General features: G+C 39.6%; 1 pseudogene; it reads right to left on the bottom strand.

Annotated features, from left to right (window-relative positions):
* Window positions 1-10,437: 10,437 nt before the first annotated feature.
* On the bottom strand, window positions 10,438-10,542 carry LOC126061261 (uncharacterized; annotated as a pseudogene).
* Window positions 10,543-22,419: the final 11,877 nt, after the last annotated feature.

Genomic DNA, 22,419 nt, shown 5'->3' with positions numbered 1-22,419 from the left:
ATGATGTCTTGCTGACCTCTGACTTGTTTGCTTCTTTGCAGACTGCAGCTGGTGAAGTAGTCACACACCTCCAGTCGTGGGGATGGGCAGTGAATGGGGGAAAAACTCAGAGGCCTGGTTTGTTGGTCAAGTACTTGGGTGTTATCTGGTCGGGTAAGATGCAAGTGATGCCTGAAGCGGTGATAGATATAGTCCAAGATTACCCCCACTCAGAAACTGTGAAGCAACTACAGGCATTTGTCGGGCTCCTAGGGCATTGGTGCCCCTTCATACCCCATGTAGCCCATACCCTACAGCCCCTATATAGGTTAGTGAAGAAAGAAAGTGAGACTGAAGGAGAGAGAAACAAAAAGATGGGATGAGAAAGTGATATGGGGGGTGGCTAGAGGGGAAGAGAATGAGTGAGAGAGAGAGAGACAAGTGAAACTGGGGAGAGTTCTAGAAAGTGAGGGTGTGAGAAGAAGAGAAAGCCCATAAGAACAGAGACAGAGAATGTGAAAAAAGGAGCAGTGTGGGACTGTGAGACAAAGGGGGAGGCCTTCCAGCAGGCGAAGATCGCTGTAAAACAAATACAGGCTTTAGGAGAGTTAATACAAGGTCAGCTGTGCCAGTTGGACACAGCCTGTTATCCTGAAGGGTATGGGCAGGGCCTGCGGCCATGGCAAAGCAACAAGAAAGTGCCACTGGGATTTTGGTCCCAGTTGTGGCGAGGAACAAAGGAGAGGTACAGCATGTTGGAGAAAGTCACGTGCTGTATACAATGCCCTACTGTAAGTGGAAGCAAGTTCTTATAAAGGGCCAAGTTCCTCTTTATTGGGAGTGTCATAATGGGACTAACACCTCTTGTCCTCTCAGGGTGATGAGTTGGAACCCTGACAACAGTGTGCTAGAATCCTGCTAGTTGTTGCCAATAGTTGGTTAGGGAAGCAAAAGCAAAAGCATACCCATCGCCCAAGGGGTGGCTTTGGACATATGGCTTGCATGGGTAGCCATACCAGCCCTGCTACTGGGTGGGGCACTGCACCTGGGGGTGGCTGTACATAGCTGCTAATATTTATACCACCCTTTCCAGTGTTCCCAGCAATTGCCAAACTGTAACACCCCAGCACAGATACCAGCACACATCATGGTGGTTTTGCCCTTGTCCCTGTTCTTGCCCCAGGCCACCACTATAGATGTGCAGTGGCAGGTAGAGGTGCTAGCCAGATACACCACAGCTGCACTTAACAACACCAGGTGGGCTAACACCCTTCTGGATGTGGAGACTCAACAAATACAGAAGTTTGTCCTTCAGAGTTGGATGGCCCTTGACATCCTGACTGCTACGCAGGGTGGCACCTGTGCCATGATAAAAAACTGAATGCTGCAGGTATAGCCCTGATGCCTCTAAAAATGTGTCTTTGGCTCTGCAGGACTTGCAGCAACACATCACTGCTGGCAAAAAATGATGCCGCTGACCCTATCTCCAGCTGGCTACAATCCCTGTCGTCCTCCTGGCAGACAGGCTTCTGGGTGATATTGGGACTCTTTTTCCTGTGTTGCTGGTTATACGGAGTATGTGGTCTGGTTTTGCAGTGCTCCTCTGCATACCAAGTCCAAGGGCTATTGCAGAAGAGGGGGCAGTAAGATTATAAGGTCATTAGGAGGGTATGCAGGGGTGGACTGTAGGGTAATGCTATTCAGCTATATACATCCCCTCCCTAATGGGATCAGCTTTGCCCTTCCCCGAAGCATGCTGGGAATGAATTCGGGATGGACTCAGGGTAAGGTACAAGTCTGGGAGTGGCATGACTGGGCCAGTGGCCAAGGCTGAGGAATGCCTTAGCAACAAGAAGGAAAACTTCTGGGCCCGGACATGAAGCCCCTGGGAACACTGACTGCCCAAGGACGTGGGAGAAAAATGATGAGCCTTGGTCCCAACTAGAATGGTATATAAATTTGGGTCCCTTACTAGGTGGTTGTGGAAAATACTCCAGCCGGCCACCACTGGAGAGAGCAGCTGCTTGCCTGTATCAGTAAATTTCCCTGAACTCATGAATCTGCAAGTGGCTACATGTCAGTTCCTCAGATTTTCTGCCAGGATGCACAGTGAGGGTCTTTCCTTGCTGGGACTGTCCCCCGACAAGTAGACAAAATATAAATGAGGATATAATAACAAATACAAATAACAAAAATTAAAAGCCTAATCTAATGAATAGGCCTGCGGAATACTTATAAACGGTAAATACGTATCCATACTCATGCCATCGAGTAAGTTCCAACCCGTAGCAACCCTAAAATAGGGCACAAAGAAAACCTCAATAAATGCTCAAAAAGTGGGACATGTTATTTAACGCCAGCTCCTGATGCTACAAAGCTAGCAAAACCCTAAAACAAAGAATAGAAACACATACAACGAAAATGATAAATGCATCTCACTTATGGCTATATATGCAAAAATCAATGAATAAACTATCAGGAAATCAAATCTTGCAATTTTTAAGAAGAATACCGTGACCAAATAGGTGTCTATTCAAAAAATGCAAAGATACTTGATCCTTAGGAATTTTTTGTGTGTGTGTGCTTTAGTGCAAGTTTACAGTTCTAGTTTCTCATACAAAAATATACACACACATTGTTATGTGACCCTGTTGCTCTCCCTATAATGTGACAGCACACTCCTCCTTGCCACCCTAGATTTCCCATATCCATTCAACCAGCTTCTGTCCCTTTCTGCCTTTTCATCTCACCTCTGTACAGGAGCTGCCCGTTTAGTCTCATGTATCTACTTGAGCTGAGGAGCACACGCTTCACAAGTACCATTTTACCATTTTATGTCTTAGAGTCCAGTATAATCTTTGAAGAGCTGGCTTCGGGAATGGCTTTAGTTTTGGGCTAACAGAGAGTCCAGGGGCCATGTCTTCCAGGGTCCCTCCAGTCTCAGTCAAACCATTAAGTCTGGTCTTTTCACTAGAATTTAAATCCTGCTCCCCACTTTTCTCCTGCTCCATCAGGGACTTTCTGTTGTGTTACCTGTCAGGGCGATCATTGCTGGTAGCTGGGCACCATCTAGTTCTTGTGGTTTCAGGCTGATGGAGCCTCTGGTTTATGTGGACATTTCTGTCTCTTGGGCTCATAGTTTCCTTGTGTCTTTGGGGTTCTTCATTCTCCTTTGCTCCAGGTGGGTTGGGACAAATTGATGTATCTTAGATGGCTACTCATTAGCTTTTAAGACCCCAGATGCCACTCACCAAAATGGGATGCAGAACATTTTCTTAATGAGCTTTGTTATGTCAGTTGACCTAGATGTCCCCTGAAACCGTAAGTCCCACCCCCCCATCCCTGCTACCCTGTCTCTCTAAGTGTGTGGTTGTATTCAGGAAACTTCTTAGCCTTTGGTTTAGTCCAGTTGTGCTGACTTCCCTTATATTGTGCATTATCCTTCCCTTCACCTAAGATAATTCTTGTATACTATCTAGTTAGTGAATACCCCTCTCCCTCCCTCCTCACCCTCATAACCAGCAAAGAATGTTTTCTTTTGTGTTTAAACCTTTTCTTGAGTTCTTGTAATAGTGGTCTCATACAATATTTGTCCTTTTGCAACTGACTAATTTCACTCAGCATAATGCCTTCTAGATTCATCCATTTTATGAGATGTTTCGTGAATTCATCATTGTTCTTTATCATTGTATAGTATTCCATTGTGTGAATATACCATAATTTGTTAATCCATTCATCCGTTGATAGGCACCTAGGTTTTCTCCATCTTTTTGCTGTTGTGAACAGAGCTTCAATGAACATGGGTGTGCATATATCTATTCGTGTAACAGCTCTTATTTCTCTAGGATATATTCCAAGGAATGGGATTGCTGGATTGTATGGTAGTTCTATTTCCAGCTTTTAAAGGAAGTGCCAAATCAATTTACAAAGTGAGTGTACCTTTTTACATTCCCACCAGCAGTGTATAAATGTGCCAGTGTCTCCACAACCTTTCCAACATTTATTATTTCGTGTGTTTTGGGTTAATGCCAGTCTTGTTGGGGTAAGATAGTATCTCATTGTAGTTTTGATTTGCATTTCTCTTTTTTTTAATGGCTAATGATCATGAGCATTTCCTCATGTATCTGTTAGCTGCCTGAATGTCTTCTTTGGTGAAGTGCTTATTCACATCCTTTGCCCATTTTTAAATTGGATTATTTGTCTCTTTGTTGTCGAGGTTTTGTAGTATCTTGTAGATTTTAGAGATTAGACACTGATCGAATTTGTTGTAGACAAAGATTTTTTCCCAGTCCGTACATTGTTGCTTTACTCTTTTGGTGAAGTCTTTGGATGAGCACAGGTGTTTGATTTTAAGGAGATCCCAGTTATCTAGTTTCTCTTCTGGTGTTTGTGCATTGTTAGTAATGTGGTATATTCTGTTTATGCCATGTATTAGGGCTTCTACTGTTGTCCCTATTTTTTCTTCCATGATCTTTATCGTTTTAGATTTTATATTTCGGTCTTTGATCCATTTTGAATTACTTTTGTGCATGGTGTGAGGTATGGGTCTTGTTTCATTTTTTTTGCAGATCTATATCCAGTTATGCCAGCACCATTTGTTAAAGTGACTGTCTTTTGCCCAATTAATGGACTTTGGGCCTTTGTGGATGAATAATAGGTGGATGAATTTACATCTGGATTCTCAATTCTGTTCCATTGGTCTATGTATCTGTTGTTGTACCAGTACTAGGCTGTTTTGACTACCATGGCAGCATAATAGGCTCTAAAATCAGGGAGTGTGAGGCCTCTCACTTTGTTCTTCTTCAGTAATGCTTTACTTATCTGGAGCCTCTTCCCTTTCTGTATGAAGTTGGTGATTTGTTTCTCCATCTCATTAAAAAATGCCATTGGAATTTGTATCAAGATTGCATTGTATCTGTAGATCGCTTTGGGCAGAACAGACATTTTTCACAATGTTGAGTTTTCCTATCCATGAGCAAAGTATGTTTTTCCACATATGTAGGTCTCTTTTGGTTTCTTACAGTAGTGTCTTTCATCAAGAAATTATTAATGTGATTTATTATGTTAACAGATAAAAAGATAAAGGTTTTTATTAATATTCTGTTAGATACTGAAAACCATTTGATAAATTCAAAATCCAGTATATAAAAAATAAACTCCTGGTGATTTGGAATTGGAGGAAATTTCCTTTACTTTGTAAAGAGCAATTATCAAAAATCAACAGCAATCAACATAATAAATAGTGCAAAACTAAAAATAGTCTGTTAATGTCAGGACCAAGATAATAATGACTGCTTTCACTACTACTGGTAAGCTCTGGTATACAATAACAACAACAACAATAAAATGGTATAAATACCAGAGCAGAACCATTACAGTTATTATTACTTACAAAAATTTTGTTCACCCAAAAAACTCAATGCAATTAACTAGAAAAAAATATAAGAACTAATTAAAAGTTCTTAGATATCTATTCATAAGGTAGCTAAATACAAAATAAATACACAAAAATTAATAGTTTTCCTTAATATCATAATGTCTTGTTAGAAGATATAATGAACTTCCAGCTAAAAGATGTAGATTAAATGTACACATTCATCTCTGCTTCCTCTCAAAACCCACTATAATGTTGGCAAAAATAAAAAAGAGAAAAACTCATAATGACAAAGAAAATGTAAGAAGAACCAAAAGCAGACAAGAGAAGTCAACAAAAATTAAGAAGCTGTGGAGATGGAGCTTCAGACCATATGCAGCAAAGACCGGAAAAATTAAGTAAAACAGATACAAACGTCAATCTTGGAAAAGGCTCATGCAATTGTAGAGGCTGGAACGTCCCAAGTCCATGGATTAGGATGGAGGCTTCTCTTGATTCACATAACTGCAGGGGCTGGCAAACCCAAGACTGGCAGGCCAGAGAGGAGGGCTCTCACTCTCAGGCTGTGAAGATTGAAGAATCCCAAGGTCTGTGGATAAGCTGGTAGCTCAAGTCCCAACAGCCAGAGGTCAGATGAACAGGAGGCAGCACAGGATCCAGAGAGAGCAAAAAAGCCAGAATGTCTGCTTATATTTGGATGCATGCCACACCCCCAAGGAAAATCCCTTTCAACTGATTGGGTACTTACAGCAGATTCAATCATGGGAATGATCACATGTAAAAACTGAGAATCATGGCCCAGCCAAGCTGACACAGAATCTTAACCATCACAGTATAGGAGAGGAAGTCAAGGTAATATCAAGTAATAAAAAACTCGTTCAAACTTAGGAAGATAAGCGTAATTTCAAGGTAACTACAAAGAAAGTTAACAAACCTACTCATCAAAATAAAAAAGAAGAAAAACATAAAGACTCAGTAAACACCAAATCTATAATAATGAAAGAAAAGAAAATCCACAAACAAAAGGAACTCAGGAAAGTAAGAGGAACAAACAAAACATCAGCACCACAAAAAAAGAAGCACAACAATATGACAGCAATAAACTCATATCTATTGATAATCACATTGAAAGTAAATGGCTTAAATGCACCCATAAAGAGACAGACAGTGGCAGAATGGATTAAAAAAACACAACCCATCATGATGTCTACAAGAGACACAGCTTAGACACAAAGACATAAGTATATTAAAAATCAAAGGATGGGAAAAAATATATTAAGTGAACAGTAACAAAAAAAAAAAGCAGTAGTGGCGATACTAATCTTATATAAAATACACTTTAAGGCAAAATCAACCATAAAAGACAAGGAAGGACATTACATAATGGTTAAAGAGACAATTGACCAAGAAAACATAACCTTGATAAATATCTACACACCCAACTACAGGGCACCAAAATACAATTCAAAAACATTGAGGGCATTGAAAACAGAAATATACAGTTTCAAGATAGTAGGAGAGTTCAACACACCACTCTTGGTAAAGGAAAGAACATCTAGAAAGAAACTCAACAAAGATATACAAGACCAAAGGCCACGATCAACCAATATGACCTCATAACCTATATAGAACAATCCACCTAACGGCAGCAAAGTATACACTCTTTTCTGACACACATGGAACATTCTCCAGAATAGACCACATTTTAGGCCACAAAGCAACCCTCAATAAAATCCAAAAATTGAAATAATACAAAGCATTCTCCCTGATTACAATGGCATTAAGTAAAAATCAATAAAAGGAAGAGCAAGGAAAAATCACATGCATGGAAACTAAATAACACCTTGCTTAAAAACAACTGGGTAATAGAAGAAATCATAGAGAGAATTAAAAAATCCTTAGAATCAAATGAGAATAAAAGCACATCATACCAAAATCCTTGGGACACAGCAAAGGCAGTGCTCAGAGATCAATTTGTAGCAATTAACACACACATCAAAACAGAAGAACAGACTAAAATCAAACTGTTAGCCCTAAAACTCAAATAAATAGAAAGAGAACAGCAAAAGCCCACAGGCATCAGAAGAAAGGAAATAATGAAAATTAGAGTGGAAATAAAAGAAATAGAGAACAGAAAAACAGTAGAAAGAATCTACAAGACCAAAAGTTGGTTCTTCGAAAAGATCAACAAAATCAACAAACCATTGGCCAAACTGACAAAAGGAAAACAGGAGATGAAGAAAATAACCCAAAGAAGAAGTGAGAAGGGGGACATTGTAACAGACCCAACTGAAATAAAAATGGATCATAATAGAATAGTATGAAAAATTGTACTCCAACAAATTTGAGAACCTAGAGAAAATGGACAAATTTCTAGAAGCACACTACCTTACCTAAACTAACAAACGGAGATAGAAAATCTGAACAGACCTTGTCTTAGTCATCTGGTGCTGCTATAACAGAAATACCACAAGTGAATAGCTTTAACACAGAGAAATTTATTCTCTCACAGCCTGTTGTTGTTGTTAGGTGCCGTCAAATCTGTTTCAACTCATAGCGACCCTATGCTCAATAGAACGAAACACTGCTCGGTCCTGAGCCATCCTTACAATCTGGTAGGCTACAAGTCCAAATTCAGGGTGTCAGCTCCAGAGGAAGTCTTTCTCTCTGTGTTGACTCTGGAGGAAGGTCCTTGTCATCAGTCTTCCTTTGGTCTGGGAGCATCTCAGCGCAGTCACCTCAGGTCCAAAGGACACGCTCTGCTCCTGGCACTGCTTTCTTGGTGGCATGTTCCCCATATTTCTCTGCTCGCTTCTCTCTTTTGTATCTCAAAAGAGATTGGCTTAAGACACTATCTGATCTTGTAGACTTCATCAATATAACTGCCACTAATCCATCTTATTACAGCTTAGTGATAGGATTTACAACACAGGGAAATCACATCAGATGACAAAATGGTAGTCAATTATACAATACTGGGAATAAAGACCTAGCAAAGTTGACAGATATTTTGGGGGGACAAAATTCAATCCATGACAGACCCATAAGAAGAGAAGAGATTGAAGAGGTAATTTAAAAAGCTCCCAAGAAAAAATCCCTGCCCTGGATGGCTTCCTTGGAGAATTCTACCGAACATTCAGAGATGAACTCCCACCAGTATTACTCAAACTATTTCAGAGCATAGAAAAGGAAGGAATACTCCTGAATTCATTCTATGAAACCAGCATAACCTGATACCAAAGCCAGGCAAACATACAACAAAAAAAAGAAAATTACAGACCAATATCTCTTATGAATATAAAAAATTCTCAACAAAATTTTAGCCAATAGAATTCAGCATCATATCAAAAAAAAAATAATACAGTACAACCAAGTGGGATTCATACCAGGTATGCAAGGATGATTCAACATTAGCAAATCAATCATTGTAATCCACCATGTAAATAGAACAAAAGAAAAGAATCACATGATCATCTCAATGATGAAAAGGCATTTGATAAAATTCATCACTCATTCCTGATAAAAAAATCTCAATAAAAGGAATAGAAGGAAATTCCTCAGCACAATAAAGGACATCTATACAAAACCAACAGCTAACATCATTCTCAGTGGATAGAAGCTGAAAGCATTCCCCCTGAGAACAGGAACAAGACACAGATGTCCTTAACCACTACTCCCATTTAACATTGTACTGAAAATCCTAGCCAGAGCAATAAGGCAAGAAAAGAAATAAAGGGCATCCAAATTGGAAAGGAAGAAGTAAAACTGTCCCTATTCACAGTTGATATGATCCTATACATAGAGAGCCCCAAAGAGTCCACAAGAAAACTACTGGAACTAATAGAAAGATTCAGCAGAATAGCAGGATACAAGATCAGAAAAAAAATCAGTTAGATTCCTATACACCAATGGAGAATTTCAAAAAGGAAATAAGGAAAACCATACCATCTATTGTTTTCTTTTATCTAAAAAGATAAAATACTTAGGAATGTATCTAACCAAGGATGTAAAAGACCTATACAAAGAAAACTATAAAACACTATTGCAAAAAACCAAAAGAGACCTGCATAAATGGAAAAACACACCATGCTCATAGATAGGAAGACTCAATATTGTGTTTAATGCATCAATTCTATTCTTGAGATGGTCTTTAAACACAGGTGGGATATATTCAAAGTTGTGCTTTGGCTCTCATGGACTTGTTTTAATTTTCTTCAGCTTCAACTTTAATTTGCAAATGAGCAATTGATGGTCTGCTCTGCAGTCAGCCCCTGCACTTGTTCTGACTGATGATATTGAGCTTCTCCATCCTCTTTTTCCACAGATGTAGCCGATTTGATTCCTGTGTATTCTGTCTGGGGAGGTCCATGTGTACTGTTTCCATTTATGTTGTTGAAAAAAGGTATTTGCAATGAATAAGTCATTGGTCTTGCAAATTATATTGTGCAGTCTCCAGCATCATTTCAATCACCTAAGCCATATTTTCCAACTATTGAACCTTCTTCGTTTCCAACTTTCTCATTCTAATTACCAGTAATTATCAACACATCTTGATTGCATGTTTGATCAATTTCAGACTGTAGAAGTTGGTAAAAATCTTCAATTTCTTCATCTTTGGCCTTAGTGGTTGGTGCGTAAATTTGAATAATAGCCTTATTAAGTGATCATCCTTGTAGGCATATGGATATTATCCTACTGTTAGTAGCTGTTTCTTCTTGTTTTGAGTCGTTCCACAGCAGCAAATGCAGGTCCGAAAGCTTTACTCCACCCACATCATTAAAGTTGACTCTACTTTGAGAAGGCAGCTCTTCCTCAGTCATATTTTGAGTGCCTTCCAGCCTGAGCAGGTGGCTTATCTTCTGGCACTATATCAGATAATGTTCTGATGCTTTTCATAAGGTTTTCACTGGCCAATTTTTTTTAGAGGTAGATCGCCAGGCTCTTCTTCCTATACCGTCTTAGTCTGGAAGTTCCACGAAAATCTCTTCACCGTGGGTGACCCTGATGGTATTTGAAATACTGGTAGCATGGCTTCCAGCAACACAGCAACACACAGGCCACCACAGTACAACAAACTGACAGACGAGTGGTGGTTAATATATTGTCCTCCTATATAGGGGATGTATCAGACTTTAAATTGATAAGAACACATCTTACACTTAGTCTTAGCCAAAAGGCCAAGAAGATTATGATTTAGATTTCTATTTTCTTTAGTTCTGTACATCAGTTACCACTCATCCAATATTGCAACTTCTAATTTTTTTTTTTTTTTTTTTTAGTTTCAGGTGAATGTTTACAGTGCAAATTAGTTTCTCATTCAAAAATTTATACACAAGGAGAGGGGTGGCCAAGATAGCGGAATAGACAGACTCTTCTGGTGAGCCCTCTTGCAACAAAGACCTGAAAAAACAAGTGAAACAATTATATTTATGACAAGTTAGGAGCCCTGAACATCAAATGCAAAGTTAGAAAATGGACCAAGTGGTAGGGGGAGGAAGAGACGGTCCAGAAGCTCGGAGGAGTTACGGACCTGAATCACCGGGGGCTCTCAGGCACCATTCCCAGGAGTGGCTGCAGTGGGCTGGTACTAGCGTTCGGTCACAGTTTCCTCAGGAAGAAGCAGCCAGCCATACAGACTACTAACGCCTCCGGAACCAGAGAAGAACGTGCTCTCGGCAAAAGCTAAGTACTTGGGTATATTTTACCTTGCCCCACCCCCCAAGCTGGCTTCAGTGGCTGTTGATTTCCCTGAGCCTGAGATAGGCCCTGTTGAGCACCTAGAGCCATCCTCCTGGCCTTGGAAAAGAATAAATTTGCAATTGGGGGGAAAGATAATTTGCCACCTCCACTAACCTGGGGCACACAGTACAGAAGTGGCTCCTGTCCAGACATAAATGGTCCGTGGACTTTGAGTACCTTTTTCCCCTGCATGGACCTGTGTGGGCCTATTTCAGGAGAATAAGCCCTTGTTGGCAGACTACAACTGTTTCAGATGTGTGGTAGAGAGGGGGGAGTTTGATGTTTGACACCACTTTGCCTATCAAACAGGGTCCTCACCTACCCACATCATGGGCCTAAGGACTGGTAGCTCCACTCAGGTCACCCAGCCACCAGCGACAGGGGTCCAAGGATAACTGGTACCCCCCAGTCCTTACAATCAAAAACATTGGGTGCCCATGGTCCATCTGCAGAACCCACCCACTTGTAAGCTCTAGGGAACAGAGGCCTGCTTTCCTCAGAGACACTTAGGGGATGATTCTCAGCCCCCTGCCTTGTTCAGAGTGTGACTCCCTGTTGCAACCAGATACCAGTACCTACACCAACCACCACTGCCCCTTTAAGACTGTACAAGAGAGCCTATTCCACACAGTTGATGACCAGCTACCTGGACACCTGAGCTGGATTAATACAAGAAAAGTGAATGGACTTCTAGACTGATATACCTGATAACAGCTCTAGCCATCTAGTGACAGGACGTCAGAGATTCAAAGGTGAAAATAATCACGCTAGCTCACTCAAGCAACCCAAAGCAAGAAGCTATGATACAGTAAGCAAACATGAAATAAACTAATACAATAACTTATAGATGGCTCATAGACAACAGTCAATATCAAATCACAGACCATGATCGCTTCAACAAGCTCTCAAAACAAAGAATCAAGAGATCTTCTAGATGAAAGTCCCTTTCTAGAATTACCAGATGCAGAATACAAAAGATTAATATACAGAACCCTTTAAGACATCAGGAAGGAAATCAGGCAATACGCAGAACAAGCAAAGGAACACACAGATAAAGCAGTTGAAGAAATTAAAAAGATTCAGGAACATAATGAAAAATTTAATAAGCTGGAAGAATCCATAGACAGCAAGCAGAAATTCAGAAGGTAAACAATAAAATTACAGAATTAGACAACTCAACAGAAAGTCAGAAGAGCAGAATTGAGCAAGTGGAAGGCGGAATTGATGAACTTGGAGATAAAGCACTTGGCACCAAGATATTTGAAGAAAAATCAGATAAAAGAATTTTTAAAAATGAAGAAACCTTAAGAATCATGTGGGACTCTATCAAGAGAAATACCCTACGAGTGATTGGAGGACCAGAACATGAAGGGATAACAGAAAATACAGAGAGAATTGTTGAAGAGTTGTTGGCAGAAAACTTTCCTGGTATCATGAAAGATGGAGAAGATATCTATTCATGATGCTCATCGAACTCCACATAAGGTAGATTTTAAAAGAAAGTCACCAAGACATATTACAATCAAACTTGCCAAAACCAAAGATAAAGAGATAATTTTAAGAGCAGCTAGGGATAAACAAAAAGTCACCTACAAAGAAGAGTCAATAAGAATAAGCTCTGACTATAGGGTCGCTATGAGTCAAAATTGACTCAACGGCAATGGGCTTGGTTTTTTGTTTGTTTGTTTACTCGGCAGAAGCCATGCAGGCAGGAAGGCAATGGGATGAATTATATAAGAAATTGAAGGAAAAAAATTACCAGCCAAGAATCAGGTATCCAGCAAAACTGTCTCTCAAACATGAAGGTGAAATTAGGACATTTCTAGATAAACAGAAGTTTAAGGAATTCATAAAAACCAAACCAAAACTACAAGAAATGCTAAAGGGAGCTCTTTGGTTAGAAAATCAATAATATCAGGCATCAACCCAAGACTAGAAGACTGGGCAGAGCAATCAGAAGTCACCCCAGACAGGGAAATCACAAAAATAAATCAAGATAAAAAAAAAAAACACTCAAAACAGGGAAACAGCAATGTTATTATGTAAAAGAAGACAACATTAAAACAATAAAGACGGGCTAAGAAATGTAGTCATATATCTTTCATGTGGAGAGGAAGACAAGGCAATACAAACAAATAAAATTTAGATTTAAATTTAGACAAATAGGGATAAATATTAAAGGTAACCAAAAAGGAGACAAACTATCCTACACATCAAAATAAAATACAAGAAAAAAATAGAGACTCAGCAGAAACAAAACCAACAACAACGAAGAAGAGGAAAAGACAATATATAAAGACAAACTACTCAGCACAAAAAATTAAGTGGAAAAAAGAAACTGTCAACAACACACAAAAAAAGACATCAAAATGACAGCACTAAATTCATACCTATCCATAATTACACTGAATGTAAAGGGACTAAATGCACCAATAAAGAGACAGAGTAGCAGAACGGATTTAAAAAAAAAAATGATTCATCTATATGCTGCCTACAAGAGACACACCTTAGCCTTAAAGACACAAACAAACTAGAACTCAAAGGATGGAAAATATATATCAAGCAAACAACAACCAAAAGAGAGCAGGAGTGGCAATATTAATTTCCAACAAAATAGACTTTAAAGTTAAATCCACCACAAAAGATAAGGAAAGACACTGTATAATGATTAAAGGGACGATATACCAGAAGGATATAACCATATTAAATATTCATGTATCCAATGACAGGGCTCCAAGATACATAAAACAAACTCTAACAGCATTGAAAAGTGAGATAGACAGCTCCACAATTATAGTAGGAGACTTCAACACACCACTTTCAGTGAAGGACAGGACATCCAGAAAGAAGCTCAATAAAGACACAGAAGATCTAAATACCACAATCAATCAACTTGACCTTATAGACATACACAGAACACTCCATCCAACAGCAGTCAAGTATCCTTTCTTTTCTACTGCACATGGAACATTCACTAGAATAGACCACATATTAGGTCATAAAGCAAGCCTTAGCAGAATCCAAAACATTGAAGTACTACAGAGCATATTCTCCGACCATAACACCATAAAAGTAGATATCAATAACAGAAAATAATAGGGAAAAGAAATGAAACACTTAGAAACTGAATAATACCCTGCTTGAAAACGACTGGGTTATAGAAGACATTAAAGATGGAGTAATGAAATTCATAGAATGCAATGAGAATGAAAACACTTCCTATCAGAACTTTTGGGACACAGCAAAAGCAGTGCTCAGAGGTCAATTTATATCAATAAATGCACACATATAAAAAGAAGAAAAGGCCAAAAGCAAAGAATTATCCCTACAACTTGAATAGAAAGAGAGCAACAAAAGAAACCCTCAGGCACCAGAAGAAAACAAATAATAAAAATTAGAGCAGAACTAAATGAAATAGAAAACAGAAAAACAATTGAAAGAGTTAACAAGACCAAAAGCTGGTTCTTTGAAAGAATTAACAAAATTGATAAACCATTGGCCAAACTGACAAAAGAAAAACAGGAGAGGAAGTAAATAACCTGAATAAGAAATGAGATTGGCTGTATTACAACAGACCCAAATGAAATTAAAAGAATTATATCAGATTACGATGAAAAATTGTACTCTAACAAATTTGAAAACCTAGAAGAAATGGATGAATTCCTAGAAACACACTACCTACCTAAACTAACACAAACAGAGGTAGAACAACTAAATAAACCCATAACAAAAGAAGTGATTGAAAAGGTAATCAAAAATTCCCAATTAAAAAAAAAAAAAAAAACCCTGGCCCAGACGGCTTCGCTGCAGAGTTCTACCAAACTTTCAAAGAAGAGTTAACACCACTATACTAAATGTATTTCAGATCATAGAAAAGGACGGAACACTCCCAAACTCATTCTATGAAGCCAGCATATCCCTGATACCAAAACCAGGTAAAGACACCACAAAAGAAGAAAATTAGACCTCTATCCCTGATGAACTTAGATGCAAAAATCCTCAACAAAATTCTAGCCAGTAGAATTCAACAACATATCAAAAAAATAATTCACCATGACCAAGTGGGATTCATACCAGGTATGCAGGGATGGTTTAATATTAGAAAAACAATTAATGTAATTTGTCATATAAATAAAACAAAAGACAAGAATCACATGATTTTATCAAATTTATGCAAAAAAGGCATTTGACAAAGCTCAACACCCATTCATAATAAAAACTCTCAGCAAAATAGGAATAGAAGGAAAATTCCTCAACATAATAAAGGGCATATATACAAAGCTAACAACCAACATCATCCTAAATGGAGAGAGTCTGAAAGCATTCTCCTTGAGATTGAGAACCAGACAAGGATGCCCTCTATCATCACTCTTATTCAACATCGTGTTGGAGGTCCTAGCCAGAGCAATTAGGCTAGATAAAGAAATAAAAGGCAGTCCAGATTGGCAAGGAAGAAGTCAAAGTATCTCTATTTGCAGATGACATGATCTTATACACAGAAAACCCTAACGAATCCTCAAGAAAACTACTGAAACTAATAGAAGAGTTCAGCAGAGTATCAGGATACAAGATAAACATACAAAAATCAGTTGGATTCCTCTACACCAACAAAAAGAACATCGAAGAGAAAATCACCAAATCAATACCATTTGCAGTAGCCCCCAAGAAGATAAAATACTTAGGAATAAATCTGACCAGAGATGTAAAAGACCTATACAAAGAAAACTGCAAGACACTACTGCAAAAAACCAAAAGAGACCTACATAAGTGGAAAAATATACTTTGCTCATGGATAGGAAGACTTAACATTGTAAAAATGTCTGATCCAAATTCCTACGGCATTTTTTAATGAGATGGAGAAACAAATCGCCAGCTTCATATGGAAGGGAAAGAGGCCCCAGAGAAGTAAAGCACTACTGAAAAAGAACAAAGTGGGAGGCCTCACTCTACATGATTTTGGAACCTATTATATCACCACAGTAGTAAAAACAGCCTGGCACAGATACATAGACCAAGGGAACAGAATTGAGAATCCTGACATAAATCCATCCACATATGAGCAGTTGATATTTGACAAAGGCCAAAGTCAGTTAAATGGGGAAAAGACAGTCTTTTTAACAAATGCTGCTGGCATAACTGGATATCCATCTGCAAAAAAAATGAAACAAGACCCATACCTCACACCATGCACAAAAGCTAACTCAAAATGGATCAAAGACCTAAATATAAAATCTAAAATGATAAACATCATGGAAGATAAAAAAGGCACAATGTTAGGAGCCCTAATACATGGCATAAACAGTATACAAAACATTACTAACAATGCAGAAGAGAAACTAGACAACTGGGAGCTCCTAAAAATCAAACACCCATGTTCCTCCAAAGACTTCACCAACAGAGTAAAAAGATTACCTACAGACTGGGAAAAAGTTTTTAGCTATGACATTTCCGATCAGCACCTGATCTCTAAAATCTACATGATACAGCAAAAACTCAACTGCAAAAAGGCAAACAACCCAATTTAAAAATGGACAAAAGATATGAACGGGCACTTCACTAAAGAAGATATTCAGGTAGCCAACAGATACATGGGGGAATGCTCACAATCATTAGCCATTCCAAAACCCACTGTCATTGAGTCGATTCCGACTCATAGCGAACCTGCAGGACAGAGTAGAACTGCCCATAGAGTTTCTAAGGAGCGCCTGGTGCATTTGAACGGCTGACCCTTTGGTTAGCAGCCATAGCGCTTACCCACTACGCCACCAGGGTTTTCCATTAGCTGTTAGAGAAATGCAAATCAAAACTACAATGAGATTCCATCTCACTCAAAAAAGAAAAAAAACTTACTCAAAGGCTGGCATTAATCAAAAAAACAGAAAATAATAAATGTTGGAGAGGTTGTGGAGAGACTGAACTCTTATACACTGCTGGTGGGAATGTAAAATGATACAACCACTTTGGAAATCAATTTGGCGCTTACTTAAAAAGCTAGAAATAGAACTACCATATGATCCAGCAATCCCATTCCTTGGAATATATCCTGGAGAAATAAGAGCCTGTACACGAACAGATATATACACAGCCATGTTCATTGCAGCACTGTTTACAGTAGCAAAAAGATGGAAGCAACCAAGGTGCCCATCAATGGATAAATAAAGTATGGTATATTCACACAGTGGAATACTACTCATCGATAAAGAACAATGATGAATCTGTGAAACATTTCATAACATGGAGGAATCTGGAAGGCATTATGCTGAGTGAAATTAGCCAGTTGCAAAAGGACAAATATTTTACGAGACCACTATTATAAGAACTCGAAAATAGTTTAAACAGGGAAGAAACTATTCTTCAGTGGTTACGAGGAGGGTAGGGAGGAAGGGAGGGAGAGGGGTTTTCACTAATTAGATAGTAGATAAGAACTATTTTAGGTGAAGGGAGACAACACACAGTACAGGAGAGGTCAGCACAACTGAACTAAACCAAAAGCAAAGAAGTTTCCTGAATAAACTGAATGCTTTGAAGGCCAGCATAGCAGGGCCGGGGGTTTGGAGAACATGGTTTCGGGGGACATCTAAGTCAATTGGCATAATAAAATCTATTAAGTAAACATTCTGCATGCTACTTTGGAGAGTGGCATCTGGGGTCTTAAACGCTAGCAAGTGGCCATCTAAGATGCATCAATTGGTCTCAACCCGCCTGGAACAAAGGAGAATGAAGAACACCAAAGATACAAGGTAATTATGACCCCAAGAAACAGAAAGGGCTACATAAGCAGAGACTACATCAGCCTGAGGCCAGAAGAACTAACTGGTGACCGGCTACAGCCGATGACTGCCCTGACAGGGAACATAATAGAGAACCCCTGAGGGAGCAGGAGAGCAGTAAGATGCAGACCCCAAATTCTCTTAAGACCAGACTTAATGGTCTGACTGAGACTAGAAGGACCCCGGTGGTCCTGGCCCCCAGACCTTCTATTTGCCCAAGACAGGAACCATTCCCAAAGCCAACTCTTTAGACAGGGATTGAACTGGACAATAGAAGATGATACTGGTGAAGAATGAGATTCTTGGAACAAGTAGACACATGAGCCTCTGTTGGCATCTCCTGTCTGGAGGGGAGACGAGAGGGCAGAGGGACTCAGAAGCTGGCCAAATGGATACGAAAAGAGAGAGTGGAGGGAAGGAGTATGCTGTCTCATTAGAGGGAGAAAAGTTAGGAGTATACAGTAAGGTGTATATAAATTTTTGTATGAGAGACTAACTTGATTTATAAACTTTCTCTTAAAGTGCAATTAAAAAAAAATTTATACACAAATTGTTTTGTGACATTTGTTGCAATCCACATAATGTGTCAGTACTCTCCCTGTTTCCCTTTACACCCCACTTCCTCAAGTCCATTCATCCAGTTTTCCTGTCCTTCCTGCCTCGTTGGCTTTTCTTTTGGACAGGTGTTGCCCATTTGGTCTCATTTACTTAATTGAACTAAGAAGCATGTCCCTCGTGTATGTGATTTTTTGTTTTATAGGCGTTTCTAACTTTTCTAATCTTTGGCTGAATGGGGGACTATGGGAGTGGCTTCAGTTCTGAGTTAGCAGGGTGTCCTGGGGCCATAGTCTAAAGAGTTCCTCTGTGTCTGTCAGACAGTTAAGTCTGATCTTTTTTTGTGTGTGTGAATTTCAATTTTGTTCTACATTTTTCTCCTGCTCTGTCAGGGATTCTGTATTGTGATTCCTGTCAGAACAGTCAGAGGTGGTAGCCAGTCACCATCTAGTTCTTCTTGGCTCAGGCTGGTAGAGGCTGTGGTTCATGTGTCCCATTAGTCCTTTGGACTAGTTTATTTGCGTTTTTGGTTTTCTTCACTCTCCTTTGCTCTGGATGGTATGGAACCAGTAGATGTATCTTAGATGATAGAATTTTGCAAGACCGAAGACTTATTCATTGAGGACTGGAGAAAGACTCATTAACAACCTGCCATATGCAGATGACACAATCTTGCTTGCTGAAAGTGAAGAGGACTTGAAGCACTTATTGATGAAGATTAAAGAATATAGCCTTTAGTATGGATTAAACCTCGACATAAAGAAAACAAAAACCCTTACAATTGTACCAATATGCAACATTATGATAAATGGAGAAAATATTGAAGTTGTCAAGGATTTCATTTTACTTGGATCTACAATCAACACCCATGAAAGCAGCAGTCAATGACTCAAACAACATATGGCATTGGCCAAATACGCTACAAAAGACCTCTTTAATGTGTTAAAAAGCAAAGATGTCACTTTGAGGACTATGGTACACCTAACCCAAGTCATGGTATTTTCAATTGCCTCATATGCATGTGAAAGCTGGACAATGAATAAGGAAGATCAAAGAAGAATTGATGCATTTGGATTATGCTGTTGGCAAAGAATATTGAATACGCCATGGACTGCCAGAAGAACAAACAAATCTGTCTTGGAAGAAGTATACCCAAAATGCCCTTAGAAGCAAGGATGGAGAGGCTTTGTCTTACGTGCTTTGGATGTGTTATCAGGAGGGACCAGTCCCTGAAGAAGAACATCATGTTTGGTAAAGTAGAGGGTCAAGTAAAAAGAGCAATACCCTCAACGAGATGGATTAATACAGTGGCTTCAACAATGAGCTCAAACATAGCAACAATAGTGACGATGGGGCAGGACCAGGCAGTGTTTCATTCTGTTGTACATAGGGTTGCTATGAGTCAGAACCAACCTGATGGCACCTGACAACAACAATAACTGGCAGTAGTTGGTGAGGGAGGCAGTGAATTAAAAGCAGAACAACTCGTGCTGTAGGACCCCAGTAAGCTCACAATTCAAAAGTACCTGTTACCTGTAAAGGCAGGAATGCAGGGCAGAAGAGAGGAGAACTGGCTGAAAGTTTTATGCATACCATTTAGAGCGTACCCATCCCCTCCTCCATCTCCTGTAAGCAGGCAATAGGCCCTACAGCTCACTGGAGGGAGGTTTATATCCAGAGAGGTTTGCACAGCCAGACAGAAAGCAAGGAGATCCAGGGGACACCTCTATAACAAACAGTGAGATGCCAGCCCTCTTCCCCCTACTTGGGTCCCTAGAATGCTGGCAGCTGAGCTTCTATTTCCCAGGCTTTAAAGACAGAGATTGGAGAATTCCTTTGTGAGGAAACTGGCTTACGAGAAAAGACCTATAGATGATGAAACATGGGTACGTTCCAATGAAAAATCCAGCTAACCACCTTATGCCCTTCAGTGAAATTCACCAATCACCGTGCCCTGTACTATAGAGCTAGGAGTTTTTTAAAAAGACAAAGGAGGACTTGTCATACTAAATAACAAAACATACAAAGCTACAATACTTATAATAGTGTGGTTCCAATAAAGGAAAAGAGAGCTCATTGGAACTCAATCAAGAGTCCAGAAAAAGCTCATAAATTTAATATTTGATAAAGTTGGCTTTTCAAATGAGTGAAAAAGAAGAATGGGTTATGATATAATGATAAGTGAGAAAAAGTACATGCCTACTTCATGTTGTTGTTGTTATTAGTTGCCATTGAGTCAATTCCAACTCATGGTGACCCCGTGTGTGCAGAGTAGAACTGTTCCATGTAGTTTTCAAGGCTGGGAACTTTCAGAAGCAGATCACCAGGCTTGTCTTCCAAGGTACCTCTGGGTGGATTTGAGCTGCCAACATTTCAGCTAGTAGTCGAACACGTAACCATTTGTACAACCCAGGGACTTTTTTACCTCATAATAGTCTCAAAACATGTTAATATTAATCCCAGATAGATTATTTATGGAAATATAAAGAATACAATATAAAAGTGCTTATTTTTTATAACTACACCAGTACCAGTTGCCCTCGCGTCAACTCCAACTCATGGTAACCCCATGTGTGTCAGAGTAGTACTTGTCTTCAGTGGCTGATTTGTTTCAGAAGTAGATCACCAAACCTTTCTTCTGAGGTGCTCGAGTGAACTCAAACCTCCAACCTTTCGGCTAGTAGCTGAGTGTATTAACCATTTACACCACCCAAGGGGAGTTTCTAAGACTGATAAAAATTTAAGAAGCCATAAAGGAAAAGGCTGATAAATACGAACAGGAAAGAGTTAACATCCTGTTCAGCCAAAGATATCTTAGAAGATAGAACAGAATTCCACTTCTGGTCATGAGGAGAAGGTAAACCAGCCTTTTAAGCAACTAGAAAACTAGACCAAAAAAAAAAAAAAAAACCATGAAACAATTGTTCCCAGACATGAAAACAGGCAAAGCAAAACAGTAACTCCTGAGTTGCTGAAACAGGGAAGAAGATGGTGGGTGGGGGCAGGGGAGGTGGTTTACTATGACCCCCTTGGTTTCTTCCTGGAGGGGCCTTCTAGACCACAACACAGGAAGGGGGTCCCAAACAAGGCATGACAAGCTTGCTGAGCTGAGCAGAGAGATGAGCATTTGGGGCGACAGAGAGTACTAGACTCAGGGCAGAGTGTGAAGGAAAGAGCTCTGTAGAGAAAGAGCTCTAGAAGTCTGCATCAGGTGCCCTGTGCATGCACAGGAAGGGATCCACAAGGCCAGGCCAAGAACTGCTCAAGGAATTCCCATTCTAAGCTGAGTTGGCAGAAAGCTGAGTTCCTGGAAGGATAAATGGAGAGCCCAAAGCCAGAGACCCAACTCTGGGAGCTAACAGTGTGAAGATATGATAAGGCCAACCCACATGACAGAAAGAGAAATAGGTCTTTGGAGTGGATTAAGAGTCTCTGGTTGGTACAAATGGTTAACGCACTCAGCTACTTACTAAATGATTGGAGGTTCAAGTCCACCCAGAGACACCTCAGAAGAAAGGCCTGACCATCAATTTTTGGAAAATCAGCGTTGAACCTCTATGGAGCACACAGTTTTACTCTGGCACATATGAGGTTGCCAAGAGTTAGGATCAACTCAAAGGCAACTGGTTTACTGATTGGAGTGGGTTAAAGGACTAATAAAATCTAACTCCAGTCCATCTGCACACAAAGGAAATCCAGGGAGCAACCAGGGTGGCTAAGACTTCCTGGAATGTCATAATCCCTACTACTTGTAGCTTGTCAAATCTCTGCTGTTTTTCAAGGAACTAACTAAAAGTTACTAGCTGTGAAGCCCTTAAATAAAGGCATGCCCATTTCAGGACAGAAGGGATACTAAGGGAAGGAGAACCAGTCCAGGCAGAAGACAGCGGTAACCATCACAGAGACAAGCAAGCACAAAGCTTTCATTAATTCAACAAGTATTTATTGAGGGCCTGCTGTCTGACAGGCCTGTGCTGGTTGCTGAGGGTATTCAGAGAGGTT

This window comes from Elephas maximus, chromosome 17 (genome assembly GCF_024166365.1).
Source record: "Elephas maximus indicus isolate mEleMax1 chromosome 17, mEleMax1 primary haplotype, whole genome shotgun sequence".
Lineage (NCBI taxonomy): Eukaryota > Metazoa > Chordata > Mammalia > Proboscidea > Elephantidae > Elephas > Elephas maximus.
The sequence above is the reverse complement of the archived record's forward strand: the minus strand, read 5'-3'. Positions and strand labels throughout refer to the sequence as shown.